We start from the raw sequence: 17,832 nt of genomic DNA, 5'->3' as shown, positions 1-17,832 counted from the left end.
CTGCCCTTGAACTTGTGGTGCTCCTCCTGCCGCAGCCTCCTGAGTTCTGTGATCACGGGCATGCACTACCATGCCTGACAAGTTCGCTTTTCTCAGCACCAAATGCAATGCCTGGCACCCATGAATTTTTCTGTATTATATAATACCGAGAGGATTCTTGTCATGGTACAATATAAATAACATACAACTTACCATTATAACTTTTTCTCGATAGCCCCTGTGAAACCAGGCCTCATGCATGCAGCCAAGTACCCTGACACTGGCTGCATCCCCATCCCCATGTCAACCATTTCTAAATGGCATTAAGTACACTCATAATATTATGTAACTATCACTACTCTCTGCCTCAGGGTCCCACTACATAGTAGAGGCTGGCCTTGAGCTCACTTATGTAGCCCATGCTGGCCTGGAACTCAGGGTGATCCTCCTGCCTCAGCCTTCTGAATGCTGGGATTACAGGTGTGCACCACCAGGCCTGGCTGCCTCAAGAACTTCTTCATCATCCCAAACTACAGTTCCAGTGCATTTAACAGTAAGTCCTCACTCCCTCTTTCCCCACGGCCTGTGGTCACCACTACTCTACTTTTTCACAAACTGGACTATTCTAGGTACTTCTTGTTAAGTGGGATTGTGTGATATTTAGCCTTTTGTATCTAGCTCATTTCACTTAGCACAATACCCTGAAGGTTCATCCACACTGTAGTACATGTCAGAGTTTTATTCCTGTTATTATTATTGTCATTGTATTTTTTTTTTTTTTTTGGATCAAACTCAGGACTTTGCACTTGCCAGGCAAGCTTTTATTCCTTTTAAAGACGGAGTAATGTTGCATTACATGATATATATGTATTGTTTTGTTTAGACATGCATCCATCAACAGACATTTGGGGCTATCTTTTTGGCTGTGGCAAATAGGGCTGCAAGGAACATGAATCTATTTATTGATCAAGACTTTTTTAAATGAATGCAGCATTATGATCATGACTAATTGTAGATGTGGCCAAGAGAATAAACAGGTGCCCATAAGTCATTTCACACTGATGAGCACCATCGTCTCTACTAAGCAGTCATGACCTGTAAAGACTGGCAGAGTCTTTGTAGGTAAAAAGAAGCAAAAGGAGGAGGAGGAGGAATTGGAAAGAGGAGGAAACCTGGGTGAAAGGGGAGGAAGGAGGCCTCGTGGGAAGGCTGATCCCAGGGTGTGCTGCCCTAGCAACATCCCCAGTGACCCATCCCAGACCCTGCCAAGAAAGATTCAGGCACCTTGAACGCGTTCTGGGATCTGTCTGTTGGAAACCAGAGGCTTCAAGTAGGCTGAGTCAGTTATAAGTGAAGGCCTGCTGTTTTAGTAGTAAGAACATTGTGGAGTGACTGGGAGGGCCCTATTGTACCTACACCTTTGGCTCCACAATTCTACCTACACTGAAGCCCTCTCACCTAAGTCATTGGCTTAGAAAGACAGGAGGAAAGAAGCTTCTGCTTCTCCCTTAACCCCCCCCCCCACCATATTGAACCAGTAGCCATCCCTCCATGGACAGCGCAGACAAACCCGGCCATGCTATAGGGCCCATTGGCATGCTGAGCAACCTCAGGACGATCTCAGCTGAGGTCTGAGCTGTCCCACTCTAGGTCACATGTGGTCGGATTACTGAGCTAATAAGTACTCTGGCATCAATATAAAATTCATGCTTTTTAACCTTTGCTCAGAGGAAGGTTTTATTTTCAGTCTTATTGCTTATGTTGAGGCCATTTCATACTTTGCTTCCTTGTATCTTTTGAGAGGACACAGCTGGCACAGTGTCCCTTCATCTCCAGGTGGTGGAGACCCACAGGACATGTCTTCATACCATGAGATCAGACAATGCCAGGGGTGCCCTAAACCCTTCTGATGGAGCTGTAACAAATTGCTAGTGCATAAGGCTGTCTGGGACAGGCCCAGGAGACTGGCCCTCCAGTATGAACTGGAGGCCGAGCTGCACAGGGCTTGGCCTTTGGCCATTACCACACCTCTAGATGCTCCAGTTTTGTCATCTGTCACAGGGCTGAAAACAGACTGGCCTGTGCAGCTTTCATTAGGGTTGAATGGGTTACAAGCTACATAAAGCCCTAAAATGGCACGAACACTTACATCAACCCTGCCCTTACAAGTCAGTGTCCTCTACTTCAAGCCAATCTCTCAGTTCCTCTGAAGCCTTCCAGGGCCAGGCTCAAGTGGGACCTGGAGTGGGACATCCTCTCCGTGGGCTCCGGCCTACGGATCAGTCTTTCAGAGCCAGCCAACCGAAATCTCACAGCTCCACCCAGACTTTCCCGCTTCCCTGGAAGCCTCTGCACACATCTCTTGGGGCTTTATGTTACCACAATCACACTTCAAGGAGAAGGCAATTAAAAGTGTTTGAAAGTGCAGTGCAGCCGTAATATCAGCAATGGCGATAATACTATCTCATGGATACAAAGCCCTATCTTTGTTTTTCTCAGATGCTTTCTATGATAAACCTGTGGTGTTTTCAGTGAATGAGTTCCCGTTTAATCCTGGAGGGTGAGCTTGTTGCTGAGACGGGCTTTTCTGCGGGCAGGTTGCCCAGGGAATGCACAGCGTGATGCAAACACGCTGCACAGGAGGCAGGATTTCAGTTGTGGTATTTTTCAGGTGGAGCAGGCTTGTGTAGGAAGCCATGCTAGACAGCCGAGCAACCTGTGGGCGGCCAACTCGGGGGACCTTCAGCATCTTTAAAAGTTGTTCTAGGCCTTCTTTTCAACTCAAGCCAGGAAATTGCTCTGGAGTTTTGCACCTCTGCCTCTTATGCTAAACCCTCTATCGCCTCATCTTCCTGATATCAGAGGTGTCTGTTACAGATCTTAATTTCAAGCAGCAGAAAATGGAAGTGTTTCAGCCAAAAGCAATGCTGGCAGCTTGGGAAAACTTGGGATTAGGAGAGCTCTAGACATTCGGCATCAGAAGCCACAGGAGCAGGCCAGTTAGGAGCTGCCCTCAGAGTCGGGTCTCTCTCATCCTTGACTCACCTGCCAAGCCACGTCCTAGAGGGGAAAGCTGGACTGGCCAGGCTGGGTCTCAAGCCCATACAGGCTGCAGTGGGAGCAGAAGTGGGGCAGACTGGGCATTGTGTGGCATCTGGGGGGCTCACCTAGCACCCTTGTGGTCTCCATCTCACAAGGAGACACAGTGCCTATCAGAGCTGCACACAGCAAGGCCAAGATGGGTCCCTAAAGGAAACTCAGGAGCTGTTGCAAAGGGGACCCACATGCTAGTGGCTAAATCATGGAAACCACCACCCTGGGCCCGGGGCTTGGTTCTCCTTCCTCTGCTGCCCCTCTGGGTGGATGGCTCACTTATGCAGCTCTCTGGTGTTTGATTCTACTTCCCAAGAGGTTGCCTGGCTTTCGTGGTGGTCAGTTCTGCCCTCTGAGAGCCAAAGGTACCACACCCTGAGCAACCTGGGTGCCCAACCCCTGCCAGGGCTCTGTACCCATGCTGCTCTGAGATGTGAGCCAATGAGGCGGGAGCGCAGGGCGGGGCTGTGGTCCAGAGCTCAGGGCGCTGATGGTCACGGCAGATATGAAGGTGAAAAGAGGTGAGAAGAGGTGAGAAGAGGGGAAGCCAAACAGCTGAGCCAGCCAAACTCCTCCCTCGCCCACCGCACCCTCGGTGTTAAGGAAGACAGCAAGGAATCACACGAGCCAGCTCCATTTAAGGCTGGAGTTTAAGGCAGGGTCAGTGCGAAAGAAATAATAAAGAGCAAGGGACAGTCTGTAGCACAAGGCATTTCTGGGAAAGTTCTCATGATTCACAAATTAAAGGGGTGGTCCTCCTTTCTGTTTGTCTTGCTCTGTAGTTCAAGCTGGTCTTGAACTCACGGCAATGCTCCAGCCTCAGCCTCCTCAGGGCTGGAATTACAGGGGGCCGCCACCGGGCCTGCGCAGGGGTGGTCTTTCTGGCTTTAATCTTTATGGTTCATGTGTGACGCCGGGAGCTGTGGCAGTCATCTTGTCACTGTGAAGAGAAAGGACGCCACAGACACGTGCATGTGTGTGGGGGGCACATTCTAAGACCCACTGACGTCATCTAACTTTGGAGTCTGGAAACGCTCCCCCACCAGGGAGGAGAAGGCTCTCTGCAGCTGTACATGAATGCATGTCACAAGACTCCAGGCCAGCCTTCCTATTCCTTAGCCTTTGTCTTTCTTAGACAAGCATCATGTAATTTAGGACCACAGATATTGGGTAATTACTATGCTAATGATTAGTGATTCACTTCCGGAATAAGGAAATATAATTACAGCCCTATTTCAGCATGTTTCCATGACAACGGGGCAACTGTAATTGATCAGCAGTTTTCTTTCCAAACAGAGCCCCAAGTCTCATTCAGATGAAAGGCTCAAGAGTGACTAAATGTCTTCATCACACAAATGAAAGTTGCTGGGAAGAACAGAGCCAGACTGTGCATTGTGTGGCATCTGGGGGGCTCACCTAGGACCCTGGTATTCCAAGATGTACAGTATTCAGTAGGCTGCAGAGTTCAAGGTACCTGTCTGTGATGTCAGAAGCAGGATGGGGCATCCATATCCAAAGAGGAGGAGCAATGCATGGAACCCTAAAATGCACTGTCTTAGGGCTGCAAGTCAGAAAACCATGCACTTGGTGCTCGGCCTGTGTCCATGCCACTGGATGGTCGGCCATCTAACGTGCTGCGCACACTCTGCAGGGCCCCTTGGGCTTTAGTGCTGCCCCCTGGGGAAACAGGTTTTCATGCACCTCTCTAGTGATCATCTGAATCAATGTCTTCTTAATTTGTGCTCCAGAAAGACTGAGCACTAGCACACTGGTCATCAACATCATGTTTATCTTAGTCAAAATATTGCCATGCATTTGTAAAGTACATTACAGCAGACAGTATGATGTCGCAGGAAGTTCTGTCCTTCTGGCGATCCTGGGAAGTGGCACAGCCATTCAATGGCTGAAAGGGCAGGCTTGGTTAAGGTCACCCGGCTCACGAGTGATGGGCGAGCCCAGCTTCTGGCTGCTGTGCTGCCCCCACACTGGACCTCTCAGAGCTGCCACCGCTGACGTGCCAGCCTTCTTTCCCCTTGTTATGGTTTGTGTCTAGGTGTCCCCCCAAAGCCTCATGCAGTGAAGGGGCAGCTTCTGGATTTTGTGACTGGTTATTATAGGTGTGGATGCTGCACCTGTCTTGGGGCAGGTAATTTGCATTTCAGCATACAAGGGGATGAGCTGCTGACACTCCCTTCTTTAGCTCTCTCATGCTCTTTGCCACTGCCAAGAAAGGTTGCTCTCTGCCCTGTGCCGCTCTGCCTTGGAGCCAGCTGAGTATGGACTGAGACCTCCAGTAACTGTGAGCTAAATAAACCTTTCCTTTCCTCATTTTGAGTGTCAGGTATTTGTCCTAGCAATGAGAGAAAAGTAACTGAGACACCCCTAGACTTACTAGCTCAGTTCTATTACTTCTGCTTAGCCCTTAGTTTTTATTCATTTAAGACATTTTGAACTTTTTCTTTATCCTCTGTTCTTTATTCAGTTCAGCTCTTCCCAGTTTCCTATGGATAAGGGAGAGATGATCAAGTAAAATAAGTCTTTTCTGAATTCATCCTCTGAAAAGCAGCAAGGCCAAACGACCTAAGGCATGTGCCAAAACCAGGGGCCTGGGCTCCACTGTAACTGTACTGGAGACCTTGTCTCATTAGGCCAACTGTGTGATTTTCCTCTTGTAGGGGGCAGAAGGATGGTGATATGGTACCGTGGCATCACGGGGAAACCGGAGGACAGATTAGATGAGCAGGACTTGTAGGAAGAGTCAGTTTGGTACCCAGTATGATACCGTGCATGCATTCATTCTGCAAGCAGTTACTGAACGGTTGCCGAGTGCCAGGCCTAGTGCTAGGGGCTGTAAATACAAGAACATTAAGCCAATTCTTATTCTTATGGAAGGTCAAGAAGTTGTGAGGATTAGAGGGGCTTGATCTAGGTGAGGGTGCCAAAGAAAGCTTGCTCCCCTTAGGAAGGCACATTTATGCTAGAGACAGATGAAAAAAAGCTGTGTAGGTGAAGGCGGTAGAGAGGAGCAACAGAGCAGCTCCAGGTAGTGTCACCAGGAGCAGAATCAGCAGACTGGGACCCTAGCTGTCCCTAACACTGAGAGTGCTCTAGCCTCAGTTTTCCCATTTGTAAAGTGAAGGTACTGGACAAAGACCACAAATGCCCTAAATATGTAACATCTCCATTCCTATCAGCAGTGTGTGAAGACTCCAGCCTCCATGTATCCTGGTCAGTACTTGTTCTGTGATCTGCGGCACCCCACCTAGGGGATGGGGAAGTGTTATCTCTTAGGTTTTTACTTTCATTTCCTTGATGGTTAATCACAGTGAGCAAGTGTGGTTTATACATTCATACACATCATTCATAGTCTCTCTCTCTCTCTCTCTCTCTCTCTCTCTCTCTCTCTCTCTCTCTTTCACTCTGTAAGTTTTTCGAACTTACAACCTTAAGCTTGCCAGGCAGGATGTGTGCCACTGAGCTATATCCCCAGGGCCCTAGTCAAATCTTTTGCCCATTAAAAAAGCTGTCTTTTTATAATTTAGTTGTAAGAGTTCTTTACCTATTTTAGATGCAAGTCTCTCATCAGATATATTATCTGTAAATGTTTTCTTATACTCTGTGCATGGTTTTTTCATTTTCTTGATGGTATCATTGGCAGCACAAAATTTAACTTTGATAATGTCCAATTTATCTTTGGTCATTTGTGTTTTGGGTACCAAAGAAATAATTGCCTAATTCAAGGTCAGGGATATCTTCTTTGTTTTCTTTGAAGAGCTTTATCATTTTTAGTTTTTACATTTAGACTTGTAATCCATTTTGAGTTAATTTTTGTGTACTATGGAAGAAAGGCATCCAATTCCATTCCATCTCCAATTTTATTCTTTTTCATTGCTATCCAATGCTAATGGTGGCATTTGTTGCAATACTGTTTTTTAGCCACTGAGTTGTTTTGTACTCTTGTTGGAGATCACTCAACTTTCTTGTGGTTTGGGGTTTTCACAATGTGAACAATGCAATACAGCATACATCTTTTGTAAGATGATTTTATAATGAATCACTCAAAGAATCTTATACAATGAGTGCAGGAAATCTGTCCACACAGTAAGGACTAAAGAATCCAGCTGAGAGCCTGGATTCATGGTAGTATCCTGCATGAGTCCAGGTGAAGACCTAGAGCCCATGACAATGCCTCCCACAAGTCCAACTGGAGGCCTAGAGCCTACAACAAAGTCTCATGCACACCTGATTCACAGATCTGCACTGGAAAGGCCCCAGTGTCAGTGGTGGAAGCCAGAAGGTCTGTACCAGCTGGATGATGGATCAGTGCTAACAAACTAACGGATCTGAACTAGAGCCAGGAAGCAACTCTCAAGGTAAGAATCAGAGCTGCTTGAAAAGTCCCACTGTCATCCTCAGCAATAGTGAGGTCCTGAGCCCCTCTGATGATGAGGACAGCTGAGTTCCCATCAGGAAAGCCAGCACAACAAGCTTCTCCAGGGGCTGGTGAGATAGCTCAGTGCACCAGCATGGTGGCGCAGGACTGTAATCCCAGCGCTGGGGAGGCTGAAAATGGGAGGAACACTAGAGTCCGAGCTGAGTAGTGAGACCCCGTACCAAATATATTAGAAACAAAACAAAAGAAAACAAACAAACAAAACAAAAAAAATCAAGCTTATCCAGAAGATTGAGCCATCCTTAGTGACAATGAGGTCCTGAGCTCCTTCTCTGATGAGAACAGCCAAGTTCATCAGAAAGGGTAGCATGACAAGGTCCCCAGAAGAATCGCTCAAGAGAAACAGCAGCTTTCAACAGCTCCAACAACTTCTCCAAACAGCTTTCCTAACAGCCTCCCTCCTCCTCCAGTTCTGCCTCTTCTGCTGCTGGCCACAATCCTCAGGTGGGCCTCCCACACCCAGCACCATGGTTGTTCAGTTTAGCTGAGTATAACAAGTTGACCACCAGTTGGCAATCCACCATAAACTTTTAAGTATGATTCATTTTTAGACTCTTGATTTAATCCCATGGACCTCTTATAATCTATCTGAATACCAATACTACATTGTTTAGATTATAATAGCTTTGTTCTGCATTTAAATTGGGAAGCAAGATTCCTCCAACTTTGTTTTTCTTTTCTTTTAAGGTTTGTTGTTGTTGTTGTTGTTGTGTGCCTATTCTGAGTCCTTTGCATTTCTGTACAAATTTTAGGATCCACTTGCTAATTTGGGGATGGCAATTGGATTTTTTTTTTCATTTATGTATTTGGTACAGGGTCTCACTATGCACCTCGGACTCATAGTAATCCTTCTGTTTTCAGCTTTCCCAGCACTGGGATTACAGGTGTGAACCACCATGCCCAGATTCTATCTTGGCTCAGCAAGCCCTGGAGGAAGGGCTGGAGTGGCATGTTGGACCAGGGATCACACTCCAGTCCCTGCACTTGCCAAAGCAGGCGCATTAGTCTGCGGAGCTATCTTGTAGGCCTGGCAATAGGGGTCATGATAGGAACTGCATGTAATACTTGTAGATCAACTTGAACAAAACAACAACAAAAAGAATAGTAGTTTTTCCAATCCAAGAACATGGGATATCTTCCCATTTATTCAGAGATTTTTTAGTTTATTTCTATGATTTTTTTCCTTTTTATTGTACAAGGCCTGCACTGCTTGTTAAATTTATTCCTGTTTTATTTTGTTTGAGGCTGTAGTAAATGGAATGTTTTTCCTCTATTAATTTTCAGATCATTAATTTTTAACATGTAGAAGTACAGAGGAGCTACAGGACCTCCATCTGGGTCTGCAATCTTGTTTAACATTGCTTATTAGCCAAACAGTTTCTATATGTGTGGATTCCATATATACATATATATTCATGGCATCTGCAAAGAGAGAGTTTTGCTTATTTTCCAAGGTTGAAGGTCTTTTTGTTTTTCTTTTCTGATTGCCTGAGTACTAGTTCACTAGCACAGCATACAGCACAGTACAGTATAAAACATAAGGCATGAGAAAACGCATCCTCATCTTGTTCCTGATATTAAGGGGTACATCCTCATTCTGCCACCATTATGTTAGTAACTCTGGATTTTCCTAGATAGCCTTTATCAAGTTGAAGTAGATCCTGCCTATTCCTTTTTTTTTTTTCTGCCTATTCCTAATGCTTTGTTGTTGTTGTTTTTTTTTTTTTTAAATCGTTGGACTTTGTCAAATGCTTTCTATGCATCTTTTGAGATGAATGTTTGATTTTGTTTTTTTATTCTATTAATATGGTGTGTTACATTGACTAATTTTTGTATGTTAAATCAACCTTACATCTCTAGAAGAAATTCCACTTGATTATGGCATATAATCCTTTCTATATGTAGCTAAATTCAGTCTGTTAGTCTTTTGTTGAAGACTTTGTGTCTATATCTACATGTATATTAGCCTGTAGTTTTTTTCTTTTTTTTTTTTTTGGCAGAACTGGGAATTGAACTCAGGCCCTTGAGCTTGCCAGGGAAGCACTTATTCTACTGAGCCATCTCCCCAGCCCCAGTTTTTTCTTTTTCTTAACATATCTTTGCCTGTGTTACAGTTGATACAGTTTTCAACTTGAGAAGTCTAAAAGTTTAGCTTAGTGATTTAGGGGACCAGAGTCCTTACTTTATAAACATCCTCATCCTGCACAAGAGGAGGGCATAGAGATGGTATCCCTGGGGGGAGGGCGGCCTGCTTACCATGTAAGGGAGGAAAAGAGGATTGCTCGCCCCTAGTTTTTGCTCTTACTGCTTTTGCTGTCTTCTGCCACCTTAAAGTGTTGCCCTTGTGCCCTGCCTCTCTGCTCTGGAGCCAGCTGATTATGCAATGAAACCTCCAAAAATGGTAAAGCTACCCTTCCTTCCTTAATTTTGGGTGTCAGGTATTGTCTCAGCAACAAGAGAAAAGTAACTAAAACAGCCTGGTGTTTGGTAGGAGGGCTAAACTGGCTTCAAAGAATAAGTTGGTAAATTCCTTCTGATCCTACTTGCCACATCCAATTTGGCATGAAAGTTTCTGTGCCTTTACCTGACAGATTTTGCTGCTCTTGCTCCTCAGCTATTCTGAATCCTGCCCAAGTTCACAGTCAGCTCAAAGCCTCCTCTTCCTCCTGAATCTTTCCCATACTGCACTAGTCATAGAGTAAGCTTTTGTTCCTGGAGCCCTTCAGTCCTCACAGTGCTTATGTTAAGTTGGCACAATGCAAGGGGCTGTCGTAGATCTGGGGTATTCAGGAGCAACTGGAAGCAGGAAAGTCCCAGTAAATAGGAGAGTTTCATTCAGGCAGCAGAAGGAAAGCAGACATCTGAGTAGTGACCCAGGACCAGCAGGCAGCTGAGGGTCATGGGACTGGCTCCTTCTTAAGGCAGTGTCCTTGACAGGCACAGTGGTAGACAGTGAGGAATATACTGTTTACACTTTGGATTACTGCTCAGGGATTTAAAAGCTGCATGACCTTGGGCTTAGTTTTCTCATCTCAGAATTGGGGCTAATCACCTGAGAGAGTCCAGGTAAATATTATACAAGTTCACCTACCTCATTGGTGGTGAACCTATGGCATATGCGTTGTAGCAAGCTGTCTGTATCACTGAACGCTCTAGAAGGCTTTCGATGGCTGTGAAACACGTCAGCTTAAGTTATGTTAGCAGCAGCTTTAAATGTGTCTAATGGGATATTGTCTGGAAAAAAGGAACTGCGGTCACAGGAACCTAGGCAATGATCCACCCTACATCCCCCTTCTGGATGGGCTCATAGGGCCCTGGCACATAACAAAAGCCTGTACCATAACTTACAAAGAATCTTGTTTAGGGGCTGGTGAGATGGCTCAGTGGTCTAAAGCACCTACTTAGAACAAGCTTAGCAACGCACAGGGACCGCGGTTCAATCCCCCAGCACTACATGCCAGCCAGCCCCCACCCCCTGGTGGGCTGAGCTGGCCACACACACACACACACACACACACACACACACACAGATAAATAAATTAATAAAATTAAAAAAAAAGAAATCTTTAAAAAAAAACACAAAAAACAAATAATCTTGTTTAATTCCCCCCCACCCCAAATTTCCCAAGCCTTTTTACTAAGGCGATTCTTTCTCCCTTTTACACATAACATCCATTTAACACACTGTGGGAAACATATTAGTTGTATTTAATTAACTAAGGAAGTCACATTAAATTGTTGAAACGCTGGTCATGTTTTATTGCTCCACTTTTTCCAAGGCATGTGTAATTCCAGAGCAGCATCTAGGAGACAGAATGGCTTCTAATCCGGAGAAAGAACAGATACTGTAAAAGCCCAAAGGAAACGGAAAACTTCAGGCAGAAGCAGCAGATCAATAAGAGGCTATTCTGGGCCATAGAGACGCTGCTAGAATTACAGATTCTTGGCGATCAATAGCATTTTCAAGTTCAGCAACTTCAGATTCTCACCTTGTGAGGAAAGCCTGCCTTCCTGCGCACTGAGCTCTGGGGCAGACGCCAGCCTCCCTATTTTCAAGTCATTCTCACTGAGAATTCTCAGTCACACTGGACTGAGTTCTGCTCCTTAGGCCTCCACTCAAGATCATTTTACCAAAATGTTAAGTATTGGGTTTTGGTGAGAGCCCTCTATTTTGGAGAAAAGAAAAGAAAATACATTGAAAGCTTTAAAAAAAATCATTACACTACATAAAGTGACAAGTATGTCTGTTAACTGAACAGTGAACTGAAAGTAAGAATTGCTGGAAAGAATGTGTTTCATTTTCTCCACCTTTAACAAAGGAGATAATCAGAAATTCAGCCATGCTATTGTGGACAAAATTACTTTGCAATTTTCAATTTGTAGAAGAGAAAGAAGGAATCCATACTACATACTTTAAAATTACTTACATTTTTCTATATTTATATTTTTAACTTTTAAAAATATTTAAAGAGGGCTAAGGGCCGGCCAAATAGCTCAGTGGATCAAAGTACCTGCAAGCAGAATCAGGGGCTGGAGGTTTGGATCCCTTGGCCTGCTGTGCTGGCCCTGCCCCCAGAGCGCACTGAGATGGCCATTGAGACTGGGTGTGGTGGCGCTCACCTGTAACCCCAGCTGTTGGGAAGCTGTAAACAGTCAGATTCTATCAGCCCAATCTAGTAGTGAAACCCTGAAAACCCTGTAGCCCTTCCCTAAAATACAAAAATAAATAAATAAATAAATAAAATAAAAATAAAGAGGGCCAAGAAGATAGCTCAGGGGCATAAATGCCTGCCTGCCAGGCACAAGGTCCTGAGTTTGATTCTTGGTACAAAAAAACCAAACCAAACCAAAACAAAACAAAAAAACATTAAAAATATCTAAAGAGAGTTGTTTAAAATGCATAGACAAAGCTTATCCTTCTTTCTTCCTTATTTATGAGACAAATATTTTATTTAAGCAAGTGTTTAATTAAAATGTAGCACATGGCTCATAAATATGCTATACGTTTCACTGAGAATAGGTGATAGTGTTGACGACAATGTTGCTCGAGCCGAGGTGGACTTTTTCCAAGGCTTGGCAAAACTCAATAACCTTATGGAATACTTCAGGAGGTAAATGGAATATAGAATTTAAGTGCAAAGAGAACATCCAAATCCCCAGGTCCTCTCCGGGCCCACACATAAGATCTTAGGGCCTCCTCAAAACCACAAGCTGCCATGGGAGGACAGGGTACCTTCACAGGACTCCGTCCACAGGTGAGCTTGCCAGATGCGACCTCACTGCTCACCTCAGCTGCATCTTGGTCACACTTCACATGCCTAGTCTATAACCGAAGAAACTGAAAAGCAAACTTGACCCGTACTGGACAGTGCTGAACTATGCACCAGTCCTGAGATTCCAACAGCGGCGTTTCCCAGTGTAGCTGGGCTCTTCTTTCAGTTAAACCTTTTGCTTTGAAACTTTTTTCCCCCTAAGAGTAAAATTTAATTTGATAGTTTTCTCAGCAAAAGAATAAAGACAATGGAAGACAAATACAAAGCATTGGGCTGGGATATAGCTCAGCGGCACAAGTGCCTACCTAGCAAGTACAAGGTCCTGAGTTCGATTCCCAGTACCAAAAAAGAAAAAAAAAAAAAAAAGATTACAAATACAAAGCGTGAGGATAGGTGAGAACTAACGGATGTTGCTGGTGAGCGCTCAGGCTCCCTGTGCACTGCTGCCAGGAGGGCTTTGTTGTTCGGGCACAGTGCGCCATCTGGTAGAATTTACCTCCTGACGTGCACCTCTTGAATGTTTTTGTCTTTGTCCTTAGAACACAGTAAGACTATCACAGCTTACACCACAGACTCCTTCAGTATGTAATATGTAACTTAGGCAGTGCCCCATATTCACAGGAAACCTTTTGGGAACAGCTAATAGGAATCTGAATAAAACCTCACCCCTGACCTTATGGGACTGACAGTTGAGTGAGAGAGACAGAGAAGCAAATCAATAATTTCCACAGAAAGCACCAGGTTCACGATGCTAGACAGCACACATGAGGGCAAATGCATGAGACAGGTAGCTGGGGAACCTTGTGCAGAGGAGCTGATTCCTCAGCTGACATATCGGAAGGGAGGAGGGAGGGAAGGGAGATGGGGGAGGGGAAGAGACCAAAAGAGAGGGGAAAAAAAAAGAGAGAGAGGAAGGGAAAAGAGGGAGGGAGGCAGACAAGGAATTAAAAGCTCCACAAGAACACATCCAAAAGGTGCTTGGGATCCCAGGGGGCAGAGGGCACTGGCCCGTGCATGAGCAAGGTGTGCTCAGCTTGTATGTGCTCCACTCTCTGGCCATCTTCTCTTTGCCAAGTAATGGGACCCAGCAGCTGGATCTGCAGCCCAGTGGACCATGCTGAGCCTGTGTACTCCAAGAACACAGGGTCCAACTGTGTGCTAAGTTCCCAACGTGGCCGCTCCACAGAGAAGGCATCAAGCGGCAACAGCGTTTGTGGGACACATTTATGATGCGGCTCTTGCCTTATTTAATGCAATAAACAACTCCTGCTTCCTCCAGGATTCTACTCCTCACCCAGGATGTTGCCAGTAACAGGGAAAGAAGATAGAAGTCATTACCTTAGACTGTCTTCTGGGGTCTCCTCATCTGAAGAGAAGGTCCCATTGCTGGCACTCTGTGGAGCAGAATACTTCTTCCCCACTGACTTCTCCCGGGACAGCAAAGGATCTTTCTTTTTCCTTTTGCCAAACAACTTCTTAAAAGGCTGGAATTTGCCTCCCTTCTTCTTGTCTGAAAATTACAAGATAAACACACACTGTAGTCTGATAAGGCTGTACCTCTGAGCCCAGGAGCAAATTACAACTGAGTGGCCTCTGGCCCAGGGAGCCAGGCCAAAGGGCAGCTGCAGCCAAGCCCCGGGGAAGGGCACGTCGGGCCCAGCCGCCGGCCAGTGCACAAGGAGGCTCTGCACAAGCTGAGGCGCAGGGAGGCCTCTGTCTCCCACACTCCCAGGAAACATCTGGGAAGAGCAGGAAGAGGCTGTGAGTGTCCTGGTGGCCGGCCAGCACAGCCCCCTTCCCACACGCCGCTTGAAAGCAGGGGCTGCTTCCCTCAGCAAAGTGGATGGCGAATGCTGTTCTCCATTCAAGAAGCTGAGAAAAACATGTAAGTCACAAAGGGAGCTTAGAACACACCCCCTTCGGTAATGCTTTTTTAGCTCCTGTTAGATACAGGAGATTTTTTTTAGCTCTTGGCACAAGACTTGCACTCAAGGCCCTTCATTCCCATGTACTTCTGGTTTACTTCTCTCATCTCTTGAAAAACCTCCTCTAAAAACACCCAAGGAGATGCTATGAGCATCTACTCACGCACTGGTGCACCTAAGCATACTTCTGCTCCCTCCCTCTAGCAGACTCCTGCTTTGGAATAGAAAGTGTAAATCACCCTCTACCAGAGGAAAAAAAATCTTTTCTTTCCTTTTTAAAAGAAGCTGAAAGAACCTCTCATCCAGTGGTCTAACAATACTTTTGAAACTGTTTAACCCTTACTATTTCTGCTATGAGAAATTCATAGATATCAACTCACTTCATCTTCACAGCAACTCTATGAGGTGGATATTATCAATGAGCCATTTTACAGAAAAGAACCCTTAAGACACAGAGATAAAATAACTCGCTTGTGTTCAGTAGTTCTGAAGGAAAGACAGATACACACAGTGTAAGGCACACAGGTGAGACCCCCGCTCGCCAGCTGACTGGCGGGCTCTGGGGCTTTGCTGGCCAGATCCCATGGGGGTGGGAGGGCATCTGGTCACAGCAGTGAGGACAATCATGTGGCAGGTAAGAACCCTGTTCAGTTCCCATCTCTTGGAGACATCACAGAAAATTTGAAAGGAGGAAGAAGTGATTGAATCACTTGACCCTTAGCAGTACCATCTGCTCAGGGTAAATAGAATCGTCACTTACATAAAGACAGCATCCCAAGATGTTTCACAAAGGTGCACAGAGACCTTTGGATTTCAGTGACCTGGGAAATGACACTGTCCTAGATCACATTTAAAAGGAGGACAGAAGCCAGGTGTGGTGATGTATGTCTGGAATCCCAGCACTTGGGAGGCTGAGGCAGGAAAATCACTGTGAGTTCAGACCAGTCTGGGATTATAGGCTGATTATGTAGTCCAGGCCAGCCTGAACTACATAACAAGATCCTGCCTCTAAATAAATAAATAAATAAATAAATACATACATACATACATACATAATGGATTTTTAACATATCAGATACTCTGTATACATTATATTATCCTAGACATTCAGTCTTCCAAAAAAGCATTAAATTACTTTTTACAATGTGTTATTTGAAAGATAAAAACCTGTACAATACAAGTTATTTTTAACCTGTATTTTTATATTATAAAATAGTAAAACAATAATAAATAGATGGTCTGCTTTCCAGTGTTTAAGTTTTTAATGGTTATTTACAGAGTATGCCAGAGATTTTCATGACATACTTGCAGTTCTCATTAAAAAAATTCCTCCCCCAAGTTAAATGTTTTTGTATGGAAATGGATAAAGTGAATACTTTTCTGAGACTTCCACAGCTGAAGACATGTAAATGACAGCCAATTTCTGAGTTTGGCCATGTTAGAGCAAATAAATAAATGACAATTTATACCGTGTTCCACTTATTTCCGACATTAAACTCTTCCCTTTCCTTTTATATTAACTGTCTTTTTTCCACTGCAGAAATATCTAAACTCATTTTTCCCAATCAGCAATATTCCAAAGATACAGCAATATTTCAGAAATATCAGTTGTGACCTCATCACACTGGCTGGGGTCTACAGTTCATGTTTTAAGCCATGCAGAGAACTGTGGATTATGTTAGAATTTATCAAGAGGGGAAAAAATCACTGCCATGGATTTAAAGAAGATTCAGTGATATGACTTTGAGCTAGAACCAAGGGAGTTAATTATAATGAAAAGCAAGTTAAGTCAGTTTCTTGAGCAGGTAGTAACCCTTATGCAACCAGACTCTGCGCCAGCTCAGATCGACTTTGAAAGGTTACACTATCATATAAAGTATCTGCTGTATGGGTCACATTGCTGGGGGAGACAGTAAACTGAGCCCAGAAGGAGCTGAATTTGAACACATGGGACAAAGACAGCCTCAGAGGGGACACCAGCATAAAGAAGCCCTCGAGCGGCCTCAGCAAGCACAGAACGGCCTCCTTCCAGGGATCTGTGCAGACAGCCCGGGTGAGGACTGCAGGGAAGTAGGTGTGCCATCGCACCTTACGTGGCAATAACCCAAGTACACTGGGGTCATTCTGGAAGAAGTGTCGAAGTCCAAGTGTCAGAGAGGGAACTTTTCAGGATCCCTGAGAACACAGTTTCAGCAATGCCTTGAGGACTGTCATAAAGGAAAAAGAAGAACAACACCTAGCCAGACTGCCCTATCAACAGCCAGTCCTTCTGACCAGGAGGTAAAAAGATCGCAGTCCTCAAGGCGTCTGTTTCTCTTTGGAGCACGACTCAGCACAGACGCTTTCTTGAGAATTCTGCTCCTAAATCTTGGCAGTTGGTGACAACTCAGTTACAAGAAGTAATTTCTCATCCTCATTTCCAAAATTAATAATGCACATCCTATCAGAAGTTATCTTTAAGTATTAAAGTTCTGAAAATTTATTTCATAGCTATTTCATTACTGGCTATAGTAATTGATTAATTCTTTACAATGTGCTTTATGAAAAGATTCAGTAATTACATTTAGGCTCACCTTACATTTAGATAGAAAAACTTTAAGCAACATTAATAGGGAGTAGATTTTATAAATTAGAGGAATTATAGTTTCACTTTTGGTTTCCCCAGTTGATAGTCTCAAATAGAATTCTCATATCAGAAAAGCAAGTCATAAAACATTTGTGATCCTGTGCTATAATGACCATTATGAAAATCTGAGCATGTCTTTGCAATATCCATTAAATATACTTTTAAAATATATTTAGTACAATGTCTCACTACACAGACTGGACTCATAGTGATCCCCCTGTTTTCAGCCTCCCAAGTGCTGGGATTCCAGGCACGCACCACCACACAGTCTCAATTGCGGTCTCAGTGCACCTGGGGGGCATGGTCAGAAGGGCATACCAGGGATTGAACCCCGGTCCCTGTGCCTGCCTAAGCAGGTGCTTTAGTCCACTGAGTTATCTGGCTAGCCCTTAAATATGACCAACTTATATGATTTGGGGATAGAATGAGTCCATATGCTCAGAATCAGCTGGATTAAGTTCCTGGTCACCAGTATTACCCTTT

General features: G+C 44.6%; 1 protein-coding gene across 2 annotated transcripts in view; it reads right to left on the bottom strand.

Moving 5' to 3' along the window:
• The window catches only part of Kiaa1211 (KIAA1211 ortholog), a 158,154-nt gene that overhangs the window by 48,350 nt on the left and 91,972 nt on the right, over positions 1-17,832 (bottom strand). For both annotated transcript variants that reach the window (XM_023711093.1, XM_023711095.1), the window contains exon 2: positions 14,137-14,308. The gene's annotated coding sequence lies outside the window, so the exon portion shown is untranslated. The remainder of the gene's footprint in view (positions 1-14,136; positions 14,309-17,832) is intronic.

Source organism: Octodon degus, unplaced genomic scaffold (genome assembly GCF_000260255.1).
Source record: "Octodon degus isolate 3935 unplaced genomic scaffold, OctDeg1.0 scaffold00019, whole genome shotgun sequence".
Lineage (NCBI taxonomy): Eukaryota > Metazoa > Chordata > Mammalia > Rodentia > Octodontidae > Octodon > Octodon degus.
This window is presented reverse-complemented; position numbering and strand designations above follow the sequence as displayed.